The sequence below is a fragment of the Panthera onca genome, chromosome D2 (genome assembly GCF_046562875.1).
Source record: "Panthera onca isolate mPanOnc1 chromosome D2, mPanOnc1 haplotype 2, whole genome shotgun sequence".
NCBI classification, from domain to species: domain Eukaryota; kingdom Metazoa; phylum Chordata; class Mammalia; order Carnivora; family Felidae; genus Panthera; species Panthera onca.
Window position 1 is genome coordinate 55,551,879 of NC_138349.1, and position 11,526 is coordinate 55,563,404.

The window sequence follows — 11,526 nt, forward strand, 5'->3', positions numbered from 1 at the left end:
TCTAAGCCGGAGAGATGAAAGGATAACAGAGAAGCTGTGTCTCCGCCTGGCCTTTCCCATTCCCCTCTGCCCTCACCTGACAGCCAGGCCCTCCTCGGGGCGACTCCCGAGGAAGCTGTGAAGCACGCAGGTGCAACCAGGTCACCTAGTTAACAGCCTCCCTCCCGCTGTATTATTCATGGGCTCCCTTCTTCCGGCCTGAGCTCCAGTTTCCAACAGCCCTCGGGCTCGGCTTGGCAGGTCAAGCATCCTGGCAGGCCTAGCCTGCGGCAATCCCCACTCTTTAACCCCCCCCCCCCATGCCCTTCCCACCCCCTTGTTAGGATGCAGCCATCCCGGTGCTAACTCAGCCCCCAGGTGTCAACCTGCACTTCGGGGAAGGAGGAGAGCTTTGGGGTCAGTGAGGAAGAGCAAAGAAGGAACACCTTGGCTGAGTTAGGCTTGAGATGCTAACATTTCCAAAGGTAGCTGCAGGCCCCCTCCTCTCTGTCACACACACACACACACACACACACACACACACACAGTGTATCAGCTGTCCCCAGTACGGTACTCTGAATAAGTGTGAGAGCCCACAGGAAGGAAGGGTCATGTCTTGTCCCTTTCTGTACTTTAGAAATTTTTTTTTATTTATTATGCTTAATAAATATTTGCTGACTCGTACACTCTCCCCAAAAGATGGGTACCAAATCGATAGAGTGGACATAAGTCATTAAGCCATTCGAAGACACCGCTGTTGGGTTCAGAGATTTTCATGTTATTTAAATATCTGTCTGCATATATCTTATAAATCCCACATAGTTTAAGTCATCCATACATAGTGATAACTAACAAATATTGATTGATTGATTGCAGTTTCTACATATCACAATACATTTCCCCAAGCACCTTCACACTTGGCCTGAAACACTGCGGGTAGCTAGTCGCCAGCCAGGCCAATAGCTGAGGGGCAGTGTGGGGTAGGATTCAATCAGGAGTCATTGCATTCGACCCGCAGGCTTTACAGGTGGGAAGAGCTGGGGGTCCAGCTGGGGTCTCCGGGTCCAGGCAAGTGCAGAAACCACCGAAGACATGACCCTCTGGGAGGGGGGCAATCCCATCAGGGCAGATGCCCTGAGCCGGGGCGATGCCCTGTTGTTCAACCCCATGGACGTTTAAATCACTGCCCAGCCTCACTCTCTTTAAATGCCTGGGTGCTGTAGGCACCTGAATGACCCAAACCAGGGCCAGTCACAGTTAAGGTCCAGATGGCACTGAACACACACGACGGGCTACACTCCGAGTCTAGCCCTGTTGCTGCCTCTGTGCAGGCCCGAGGTGGGTCACTTGTCCTTTCTGAGCTCAGTGTCCATCTGTGTAATCAGGGATTTGGCTCTGGCCTTCTCCAAGCCCAGTGCAGGATGAAGAACAGACTGAAGATTAAGGAGTCTGACCGCCTTGCTCAGATTCTACTGCATCACCTGCTAGCTATGTGACTTTGGGTGAACTACTTAACCTCTCTGTGCCTCAGGTCTGCCACCTGTAAGGTACGAGTAACAGCAATCCCTATCTCACCGGGCTATTGTCGGGACTAAGTGAGGAAGTGCTGAGACCAGGGCCTGGCATACAGTTAACGCTTAGGAAGTGTTTTCTGTTATTATTACCAGTCCTGATGCTCTAGAAGTCTATGACAGAGGTCACAATAAACTGGTCATCCATGGGCCACATGCAGCTTGCTGAAGGGTTTTCCCTATAAGATACATCCCACGAGGGCAGGGGCCACCGATTGGTCCCAGGGGCCTAGAACGGTGCCTGGCACACAGTAAGGGCTCAATAAGTATTTGATAAACGAATGAATGGCCTCATGGTGTTTTTAAATACTTGAATTAGGTGCTAACATTGAGAATACCAAAATTTTGCATTTCTTAAAATCTGCACTTCTAGATAATTTTGGAGTCAGTGCGTGGCCACGCTTGGCCTGCCTTCCAGCTTGACAAGCACGGGAGAGAACGCAAGCGGTGGCGCCCCCTTTAGACGGGGGGGGGGGGGCATGTGCGGTTTGCCGCAGGGCCTGCACAGCAGCCAGTCTGTCTCTTAACGTCCGCGGTCTGGAAGCCGTAGGCACCTGAATGTCCGCCCCGGCCCCGGTCAGTCACGGGTAAAGTCCAGACAGCAAGTAAGGTTTGCATTTCCCCAGCCCCAGAGCAATCTGCCCACGGGCTCTTCTTCAGGGGCCCCAGGATCCCCACCCCGGCTCCGCTCCCACCTCCCAGTCCGGGAAAGGAGACAGACAAGCTTCCAGGTCTCTGGATCACCCCCGTCCCTGGGCACCTGAGCCCCGCCGCCCCCTCCTCACTGCAGACAGCCCAGCCATTCTCCCCAGAGGACGTGACCCCGAATGCTCCACAATGCAAGCGACTTCCCAGCTTTCCAGGCTGCCATCCTCGCTGGGTTGAAAACTCCCCAGCGGGGCGCCTGGGTGGCTCAGTCGGTTGGGCGGCCGACTTCAGCTCAGGTCATGATCTCGCGGTCCGTGAGGGCTGTGAGTTCGAGCCCCGGGTCAGGCTCTGTGCTGACAGCTCGGAGCCTGGAGCCTGTTTCGGATTCTGTGTCTCCCTCTCTCTGACCCTCCCCTGTTTGTGCTCTGTCTCTCTCTGTCTCAAAAATAAATAAATGTTAAAAAAAAAAATTAAAAAAAAAAAAAAAAAAAGAAAACTCCCCAGCATAAAATAGCAAGGGGCAGATGAACTTAATCCTTACCTTTCTCATGGGAAGTGTGCAGAGAAGATGGGGGAAACACACACACACACACACACACACACACACACACACCAGAGATAAAGTGCTTTTCTAAAGTATTAGTCTCCATGCCAGGCCCACTCCACTCGGATCTCCTATGGACAGGGACATGGTGTCGTGTGCTCAGTAAGCCTGGTGTCCTGCGTGCTGTGGGGGATGGTGGGGGCTGCAGTGGACACCTGGGCCCCTCCTTCCTACCACCCCCTCCCCAGCCCTGCCAGGGCTCAGGTCCACGCGGATGGCCCACGTCTTCCCATCCACCAAGAGGCCTCCGGAGCCCAACCACCCTATTTTCTGCCTTTAGCGTGTCCTGTCTTCTCTGTAGCACCCGGGGCCATCTGTAAAAGGCTTGGGTGTGTCTTTATTACCCGACTTCCTTCCCGGGTTCAGCACAGTAGCCACCAGCCACAGGGAGCCACTGAACATTTGGAATGTACCCAGTCGAAATTGAGATGTGCTCTAAATGCAACACACACACCAGATTCCAAAGGCTTGGTACAAAAAAAAAAAAAGTAAAATATACAACAAATAATAACTTGTTATATTGATAATATGTTGAAATGATAATATTTAAAAAAAATTTTTTTAATGTTTATTTATTTTTGAGACAGAGAGAGACAGAGCATGAACGGGGGAGGGTCAGAGAGAGGGAGACACAGAATCCGAAACAGGCTCCAGGCTCTGAGCTGTCAGCACAGAGCCCGACGCGGGGCTCGAACCCACGGACCGTGAGATCACGACCTGAGCCAAAGTCGGCTGCTTAACCGATGACTGAGCCACCCAGGCGCCCCATGAAATGATAATATTTTAGATGTCCTGGGTTAAACAAAATAGATTATCAAAAGTAATTTCACCTATTTCTTGTAACTCTTTAAGTGGCTACTAGAAAATTTAAAACCACACCTGTGGTTTGCATTTGTGGCTCGCATTATATTTCTTTTTTTTTTTTTTTAATTTGAGAGAGGGAGAGAGAGAGAGAGAGAGCAGGGGAGAGGAGCAGAGGGACGGGAAGAATCTTAACTAGGCCCCACTCTCAGCACAGAGTCCAAGGTAGGGTTCAATCCCACGACCCTGGGATCATGACCTAAGCCAAAATCAAGAGCCAGATGCTCAATCAACTGAACCAGCCAGGGGCCCCTCGCATTATATTTCTATGGGCCAGCCATGCTGCAGATTCTCGGCACGAATCCCTGATAGATAGAGGATAGAGCTAGCCTGGAACACTGTGATGCTCGGTACCCGCTGACCGAAGGGCTGAACGAGAGGCCTCCCCAACAGTGCACATGAGACCCTAAAATATAAAGGAGGATGAGTTTGGAAGGACTTTCTGCCCCACTGCCCAGGACGTGCTGGTTTCCCAGTGGCATTCCACCCGAAGATCGCCCTCTAACAGGAAGCCACGGGCCTCCGTAGAAGGGTCAGTAAGGCTTCGAGTTCCATCACCACTGGTTCCCTAATTAGAAGCCAGGAAAAGCCAGTATCCCTTGCAGACAGGACCAGTGATACAAATGGATACCCAGACATGGTCCCAGCCACCCTGGGTTTTTTTTTCCCCCTCTCTCTGTTTCCTCCCTCTCTCTCGCTCTCTCCTCTCCTTCCCTCCCTCCTTCACTTTCACTGACTCCCAAATTACAGCCTTCTGTCAGAAACAGAGACAATCAAGGTGGCACGCAGGGCCCTTGTCACAAATGGCATCTCAGGTCCTCTCCAAATGGAGCATGGCCTTTAAAGAGAAAAGCAGTGCCGCTATCAGCCTGCCTGGGGGAAGATGCATTTCCAAGAAGGCACGGGCCACAAGAGACTCCCTCCCTCGTAGGCCGATCAGCCTGCGGGAGGTTCTGGGTGCCTGTGACCGCACAGCCAGGCGCGGGGCTGCTGGGGTCCAAGAGACGAAGGCCTGCCTGGCCTGCTCCACACCTCATGTTGGGGCAAGAGAAGCAGGGCTCAGCCCCTGACCGGCCACCGCCCAGATACCTCACCCAGGGAGAGGGCCTAGAACAAGCCCCTTCCCCAGCTCGGGGCCTCAGTTTCCCCACCTGTAACAGGGGGAGTCTAGCTATTTCTAAGGACCCTTCCAGCCCTTGGAATGGAGGTCACAACCTCAAAGGGCTAAAGGGCAAATGAGTAGAGAGGGATCAAATGTGAGATGGCAGGGAGGGTGGGGCTTCGTGGAGAGTGAAGGCTGTGAACTCACCGAAATCTAAAGGGAGGCTCTCAGGCAAAACTCGGATGTGAGACAGAAGTCAGAGCGAAGTCCGAAGTGGCTACTTCTGGAGTGGGTGACGCTGCCTGGGAGGGGGCATGTGGGAGCCGGCCGAGGCACTGGGAACGCGTCCCGTCCGCGTGGCGGCGACACAGGCATGCACACGCGCACAGGATCGCCCCTTCCATTTCTGCTCTGCTTCAAAGAATTTTTAAACTAAAAACAGAAGTAAATAAAAGGCTGCAATTCGGCAGCGACCGACAACTGCCAACTGGGAACACAGACCCTCCAGCGCCAGCTCCAGTCACAGATGCCAGACACCTAGACTTTCATGCAAAACTGCTGTCGTTTTAATGTTGTTAGTAGCTAATTTAAAATTAAAACTCACAGCCACGCACATGCACACCCATACACACACACACACACACACACACACACACGCCTTCAGGCAGAATTCAATTTATGAGCTTACAGACTGTCAACCTCTCAAAATTGCTAGACTACAACGTGCCTCACACATGACTAAATCAAAAGGGGTAGGAACGAAAGCTACTACATTTTGCGTGTGTCCTGTGAGCCAGGCACCGCACAAAAGGCTCGCTCTATCATTTTCCCCTTATTAATGCTGACAGCAAGCCTACAAGGCAATTGAGAATGATTCCCATGTAACAGATGAGAAAACTAAGGCCTGGGCAAGGCGGCATGCCGGACCAAGGCTTCGGAGCTCAAGGGCAGACACACTGGTGTTCAATCCCAGTGTTCTCTGCCTGCTTCCAAGCTGCCTTCCAAAAATTAAGAAGGGAACAGGTTTGCAATCCCCCTTCGTGACACAGCTTGAGGCCCCTGAGGCCGAGGACGACGTCCGCTATTCCCATGCCCCTTGGCAAAACACTGAGCCACGCGGACTTTCACTGCCGATGCGAGAGAGTGCCTTAAGAGCACGAAGGCCGAGACCCAAATATAGAGACCGGCAAGGAGCAGCAGAGGCCTGCCCCCTTCCCCATGACAGATCCAGATTAAATTTCACAGTGGAAGACAAGAAAGCTGTCTCTGTGTGGCTCCTTCTTAAATATGCCAAGTTTCTCACTGACACCCTTCTGGTCAATAAAGTTGGTGAGGATACACATTTTCTGCCCAAGGGGATTCGATAGAGCTATTTTCATATTGAGCCAAAATAGATATGGCCCATAAATGCTCCAGTTTTTCTCAGTTGACTCTTCTGCACAAATGATTAGTCACCACCGTTGTAGATATGCAAATCAAGGTACGGAAATTTCCAGCACTCCAGAAGCACACCTCATGCCCTCCTCATTACATCCCAGGGCAACCATGATTCCGTCTTCTGTCTCAGAGGTGGGTTTTGCCTTCCGCGGCCCCTTTCGTACGGGGCCCAGGCCCTTCTGTTCTCACGGTGCCTGCCACTCCCTGTCATCTCACATGTGGCACCGTGTATCTGTGTGCCTCCTGGCCCTCGCAGGCACGTGAGTTTGAGACCTCCGCTCCAAGGGCATAGGCCCGCAGCCCAGAACACAGCAGGACGGGCAAACCTGCCCGGTGTTGAGAGTAACCAACGTGAACAGTGAAAACTGGCTATGGCCACACCAAATGCCCTGCGTGTTAAGGGCCAGTTAACAGCGGGGCTAGAAGAAGTTAGGGGATCGATCGCCTGGCAACAATAGGCCATTCTGTCAACAAGCATAAGTCTACCAGCGTGGCAGGCCCTGAGGATACAAGGAGGAGTAAGATACAGCCCGTGCTTCGGGGGGCCTCACTGTCCAGGAGAGGGGTCAGACCCCTGCAGAGTAGTAAAATGTGCCAGGGAAGGAGGTGAGGGAGGGAGCACGGGCTGGAGAGGAGTCCGTGAAGGCTTCCCAGGGTTGGCGATCCCCAAACAGCGTCAGTAATATGCATGTAAGCGCACGAGGCTGGAGCACAGAAAAACCCCCTCTGATCCCCACTCCTTTCTTCCTGGAGGCTAACTACCCCCATGCATAAGAGCCTACCTCGTGAATGACCTTGCTCACCTATTACCGGCACAAAGAAGACGGCCCCAGCGCCAAGAAAAACTCTAATCGAGGCTCAAAATAAAAAATGAATTAAAAGGGGCGCCTGGGTGGCTTGGTCGGTTAAGCGTCCGACTTCAGCTCAGGTCACGATCTCACGGTCCGTGAGTTCGAGCCCCGCGTCGGGCTCTGTGCTGACAGCTCAGAGCCTGGAGCCTGTTTCGGATTCTGTGTCTCCCTCTCTCTCTGCTCCTCCCCTGTTCATGCTCTGTCTCTCTCTGTCTCAAAAAAATAAATAAACGTTTAAAAAAAATTTTTTTTTTAAATGAATTAAAAAAAAAAAACCACTGTAACTGCTCGAAATCAACGAGTTCAAAGGCAATTAAGGCAATTTTTAAAAACAGCTTTACATTCTAAAACACTACAATTTTAAAAACCTGAGTGTTCGTAAAAAAAAAAAAAAAAAAGTCTTTTCTTCATCTAGTTGGGTTTGAACTCTTATTGACGAAGGAATGGCTCACGTCAGCGTCACCGTGGTCAGGCCCACGCCCGGGCTGACCTGTGTCCTCCCACGCGGCTCTCTGGTCACTCTGCACCCCGGAAGGCTTGCCATCTTCCTGGCAAGGAAGCCAGCTTAGGGGAAGGGCAGTCCTCTTTTGACAGGGCTGGGGCATATGCCATGACCTTTCACCTGTGACACCACTGGCCTCACCGGGCCGCTGAGCCAAATCTGCCAAATCTTCTACGCTCAGGCCAGCCTTGATGGCTTCCGGATCGCCATTATTCCTTCAGAAGACCAGGGGGTAACTTGCCACCATCCTGGCTGGCATCATCCTTGTGTCTTGGGGCTCAGGGGTTCCCCTGGCCCCAGGGCAGCAAAAGTGGAATGTCCAGCCTGGGCTGCAGGGGTGAGAGTGGAGCCTGGTCAGTACCCTGCCCTCCGTGGGCTATCCCAGATTAGCACGTATGCAGCTCCCTCTGCGTAAGTCCTATGGCCGCTGAGAGGTGTGGTCAGTGAGGCCCTCCAGGGTGTGGGAGGGACAGATGAAGTGGAGGACGGTTACTCAATTCCTTCCCTTTGAGGGACAGCCTCTATCCAGCCCCAGGCCTCCTAGGGGCAGAGCAGTATATCAGATTCCAGAAACCCTGCCCTGTGCCCACTTTCTTCCAGCCCAAAGGCAGCACACACACTAAAGTTTTGACTACACGGAAAGCTGGGCCGCTGCGTGACTCTGTTTACAGGTCCCCAAAACACAGACACTTTGTGGCATTAGCAGGGGATGGCCCCGAGGCGCCAGTGGAAAACTGTTACCCGACCCTAGCATGATGCAGGAAAGGAAGTTCCAGTCTCGTTCTCAAACCCACGTTCTGATCCACTGCCCTATGGGGGACACTCCTTCTGCACCAAAAGGTTGTGAAATGCTCATGTCCCTAGAAGATACCGTGGACCAGGGCTTCTCAAACTTTATTGAGCAAATCACTCAGGGATCTTATCAAATACACATCCTGATTCAAGAGTTCTGGGATGGGAAAGAAGCGTCTGCCTTTCTACCAAGCCCCCAGGGGGTAGTGATGCTGTGTGTCCACAGGCCACCCTCGGGACCGCAAGGCTCCGCCATGCCTTCACCTCCCAGAAGTATGCACATGTAAAGTAAGGACTTCAGAAAGACGCCCTTTAAAATATTAAGCTCAAAGAAATGAACCCTAAATGGTGAGACTGCAGGTAAGGTGGCTTGTTGGAAGAGGAAGCTATCTGGGAGGCAAACATGACCATCTGCCAATAGAACCCTCAAACCAAGCCCCTCAGCAGGCAGATGTGAGGACCCCAGCTGTTTGAGGATCAGGAAGGCCAAGACAGACATGTGTATGGGGACCCAGCCCAAATAAGGGCCAGGATGCTAGCCCCAAGCCTCCCACTCGCTCACTGTCCTCCACCACCTAGCTCACACCCATTACTTCCGTTGTGCTATCTCTCCAGCCCATGGGGTACCCCCGCTCCCTGTCATCCAGGTCCTCTGCTTTCTGACCCTCTCCCGCCAGAGGAGAACCCTCCCCAAGCATTCCTATTCGCAGCTGAGCCCCCTGCCCTCCTGGCCCTTCCTCCCGCAGAATGACCTCTAGTCCCCCACCCCGTGGGTGCTGCCCGCAGTGCGCCTACCCCTGCACCGTGACCCAAATGTTAACTCCAGCCAGCTCTCCCCACCATGGGCTGACTCATCAGCACCTCGCACCTGGCTCCAACCCGTGGCTCTTGGAGCCCACCCCCACCCAGTCGAGGGACTGACTCCACCCAATACGCCCGCGGGGACGCACACACAATCCTCACGTGCCTCTCCAGCTTACTTCAAAATTCAAATTGGGGTGGGGGCTCTTGCTAATTGCCTGAACGGTAAGGGTCAAAGCCTCTGGTCTAAAAGAGCAAAGTACAGACAAGAGGCAGGAGCTGCTTTCTGAATTACTAGGGAGGGAAGAGGCGTGTTACTACTCAGGAAAGGCTAATTTTCCCCCCAGTGGCCACTGACAACACCAGGGCTGGGGGGTTGGGGTCGCAGTGGGGCGGTGGCCGGCGGCGATGGCACCGGATCTCCGCTCCGAGCACAGAGGCAGCGACTCTAGGTGCCGGCTCACGGAAAGCAAGGTACTGAGAGCTCGCCGGCTGATGCCGCCACCACCTTGGAACGCGCGGGCTGTCCACGCGTGCCGGGCTGACCTGCAGGGGAGATAAGGGGCAGCAATCCCGAGCGCAGGCCTCCAGGGACAGCCAGCACCGTCGGTGGTGGACCTGCCCGCGGACTGACTGGGGAAGCGAAGTGCAAGCCGCACTAGGCTCCCTGCTCCGCGAGGGGTGCATTTCCCCAAAGCCGGATCGGTTTGGGAAGGTTGCGGGGGTCCTCTGGGGTCTCTCGCGGTTACTGAGAGGTGATGAGGGTAGGGCAGAGCTACGTGACTGGAGGTCCCTCCAGCGCCACTACCCATCCCGCGGTGGCGGTGCGCCCCACCCCATTCCACTGTCCAAATGGGGACCCAGAGCGCGAAGGGGACGGGAGTGGGATCCCGACGCTCTCTTTACCGCCGAAATTCTCCCCACCCCAGACCCAGACCCAGACCCGACCCTCTCCAGGGCGCGGAGAGCAAAGCGACCTAATGTCCAGGAACCGGGTGAGGAGTGCAGTGCCTGTCCCCCCTAGGCCAACCCGGCGGGAATTCGAGTTCCCGGGAATCAAAGTTGCCGCGCGTCCGGCCGCGGGCTGGGAACGAGCGCAGCACCCCGGCCAGGGGCGGGGGACGGAAGGAGGCCCCGGACGCTCGCCGCGGGCGATGGCCGCGCCCGGAACAAGTGGTTCGGCGGCGGCGGTCGCGACCCCAGGGCTGCAACTTTCCCGCCGCGTGGCGGGCGAACGGCGCGGAGAAAGCGAGGGAAGCGGGGAGGGAAGGGGCGGTGCGCGGCTGTCGGTACCGTGTGCGGAGAAGCGCCGCGTCGCGCCTCGGGCTCTGCTCTCCGCCGGGTCGGCCCCCACGGGCCGCCTGCTCCGCTGCTGGCCACCGCCGCGTCTCGCCGCCGGCACGAAGGCTCACCCTCGGCACGCCGGCCGCTCCAGCGTCCCCTTGGGCCCGCCGCTGGCCTCCTGCAACTTCAGGCGCGCCGCGGGCTCGGACGAGGCGCACCCCAAACGTCCCGAGGCTTTGCACCCCCGCGCTCCATGCCCGGGGCCGGGCCGCCCCGCCCCGCCCGGCTCAGCGCCCGGCCGCCGTCGGACGCGTCTTGTCGCCGAGCATCGCGCCGCGCAGCCCGCGCCCCTCTCTCCCGAGCCGCCTCCGCCGCTCAAGTCCGCGATCAACTTTCCCTCGCTTCCTCCGCCCTGCTCGGCCCCCGCCACCCAGACCCCGCCTCCTGACGCTCCCTCCCGCGCTCCCTCCTCCCCGGCCCCCGCCGGCCGGGCCGCGCCTCGCCGCCCACCCCCTCCACGCTGCGCCCCGGGATCGCGGTGGCCCCTGCCGGGTCCCGCTGCGACCCCCGGGAGCCGCGCGGAGCCCGGCCAGGCGCTCAGGGCATGAATATTTCAGTGCTGGCGAAGCTGCCCTCTGCCGATGTCATGGCACCGGCTGCTGTGGCAACTCGACGAATCCCCCCCCAAGGGGCAGGGAGGACGCCCGCGGAAGCGGCCCCAGGTGCGTGCGGGAGCCTTGCCCCGCAGGGCCGTCCGCCCTCCCAGAGAGGGGCGCGCAGAGGGGTGGGGGCCCGGCGGGCCTCCCGCCGGCTCCGCGCCTCCGGCCGAACCGGGAAACGCTCCCGGGAAGCCGGAGCCAGCGAGCCGGCCCACGGCCTGGGTGAGCCGGCGCCATCTGTTGGCTTTAAGCGCCCCCTCTCTGCTCCCAGAATCGCTGAGCTCCGTCCCTCTAGTCCCCGAGGCCGCTTGGCTCAACCAGCTGCCTTTGCCCACACCACTCATGGCGCTCCCACCTGCGCCGTCTCCCTCACTCGAGCTCAGAATGTCCCCCCGGTGCTTACAAATGAAGGACCCCGGATGGGAAGAGGGCCTT

The 11,526-nt window shown here is 56.3% G+C and overlaps 1 protein-coding gene across 4 annotated transcripts in view; it reads right to left on the reverse strand.

The window, feature by feature from the left end:
- The window catches only part of CDH23 (cadherin related 23), a 414,296-nt gene extending 403,498 nt beyond the window's left edge, over positions 1–10,798 (reverse strand). For all 4 annotated transcript variants that reach the window (XM_078434342.2, XM_078434344.2, XM_078434341.2 and 1 more), the window contains exon 1: positions 10,442–10,798. The gene's annotated coding sequence lies outside the window, so the exon portion shown is untranslated. The remainder of the gene's footprint in view (positions 1–10,441) is intronic.
- Between the last annotated feature and the right edge of the window lie 728 nt (positions 10,799–11,526).